The sequence below is a fragment of the Corapipo altera genome, unplaced genomic scaffold, assembly GCF_003945725.1.
Source record: "Corapipo altera isolate COAL_440 unplaced genomic scaffold, ASM394572v1 295, whole genome shotgun sequence".
Taxonomy (NCBI): Eukaryota; Metazoa; Chordata; class Aves; order Passeriformes; family Pipridae; genus Corapipo; species Corapipo altera.
In genome coordinates, this window is record NW_020884936.1 from 3,342,476 (window position 1) to 3,344,234 (window position 1,759).

Here is a 1,759-nt window from a genome sequence, read left to right on the forward strand (position 1 = left end):
CTCAGCAATCCCACCCTGTCCCTGAGAGCGTTGTCCAAACCCTCCTGGAGCTCTGGCAGCCTTGGGGCTGTACCCACTGCCCTGGGGAGCCTGGGCAGTGCCCAACCAGCCTCTGGGGGAAGAACCTTTTCCTGAGATCCAACCTAAACCTCCCCATTCCCTGGGTCCTGTCCCTGTTCCCCACAGAGCAGAGCTCAGGGCCTGCCCCTCCTCTGCCCCTCTCGAGGAAGCCGCAGATCAGTAGCTCTCAGGAAAGCACATTCATGTGATACTGCCATTAACTTCTTGAGAAGATAAGAGAGAAAATTACCCTTCCCCATCCCAGCATTTTGCCAGTTTTGCTGGAGAACAATTCCTGCTGGGGAATTGTGAACGTTTCCCATTGGCAGGGTTCCTCCTGCCAGCCCGCGGTTGAGGGTGGCAGCCGCTCGCTCTGCCCGTGCTGGGAGCCAGCCTGGGTGAGGGAAATGATATTCAAGGGCTCCAACCATCAGCAGTCCCTAAAGGATTTTGTGCCCATTTTCAACCCACAGACGGATTCTGGTGAGTTTTCCGATGTGGAAAGTCTTCCCTGCCTGGGAAGAGCTCGTTTACTCATCCGTGCCATCGAGAGCCATCCGGTGATGCAACGCTCCACGTAGACGGTGTTAGGGCTGCCAGCCCAGAGCTGAGGGGTGATAAAAGAGAGATGAGAGGAAAGGAAAGGAATGGCAAGGCAGTGTGATTGATAAAAATATAATTCCGCTGATAATTCCATCTGTCAGACTAATAACGCGCTCGTAATGTGTTGGGTTTTTTTTAATAATAATAACTCCTGCTTACATAACAGCTCCGAAATGTGGCTTCTTAAGGAGCTCGGAAGTATTAATTAAAGCCCAAAACAGCCATGGGAGGCGGATGGGAATCCACAGCGAACATCACTGTCATCACTCCCTCATTCCACAGGCAGGGAAGTTGGCAGAGCTGGCTCCAGGCTCTGCAGCCCTGCAGGCAAAGGTCGGTTTGCTCTGACGAGTTCCTCCCCGTGGAGTGCAGAGACACAGGTGTGGAGCAAGGTCGGATGAGCAGGAAGGAGGGTTTGGATCATCTCTTGCCGGCACTGCTTCGGTCAGACTTCAGATCCAGCAGTTTCTGAGGGGACACTTGGCTCTCCTGAGCACGCTGGGCAGAGCTGTGGTCACTCTGTGATGTTCAGAACTGTCTTCATCTCGCTCAGAGCTCAGCTTCTGGTGCTCCAAAGGTTGGAGCCCCTCTGCTCTGGAGCCAGGCCTGGAGAGCTGGAGGGGTTCCCCTGGAGAAGAGAAGGCTCCAGGGAGAGCTGAGAGCCCCTTGCAGGGCCTAAAGGGGCTCCAGGAGAGCTGGAGAGGGACTGGGGACAAGGGATGGAGGGACAGGACACAGGGAATGGCTTTCCACTACCAGAGGGCAGGGCTAGATGGGATATGGGAAGGAATTCCTGTCTGTGAGGGTGGGGAGGCCCTGGCCCAGGTGTGACTGCCCCTGGATCCCTGGAAGTGTCCAAGGCCAGGCTGGATGGGGCTTGGAGCAACCTGGGCTAGTGGAAGGTGCTCCTGCCCATGGCAGGGAGGTGGAACAAGATGATCATTAAGACCCCTTCCAACCTTGCCATCCCAAACCATTCCATGGTTCTGCTGCTCTTGGTAACCACCTGCTTTGTGTCTAAAGGCAGAACTGGCAACCGGGAAGAAGTGCTGGGTGATAAATATGTCATCAACTCAAAAAAAGAGTGGGGTCTCTT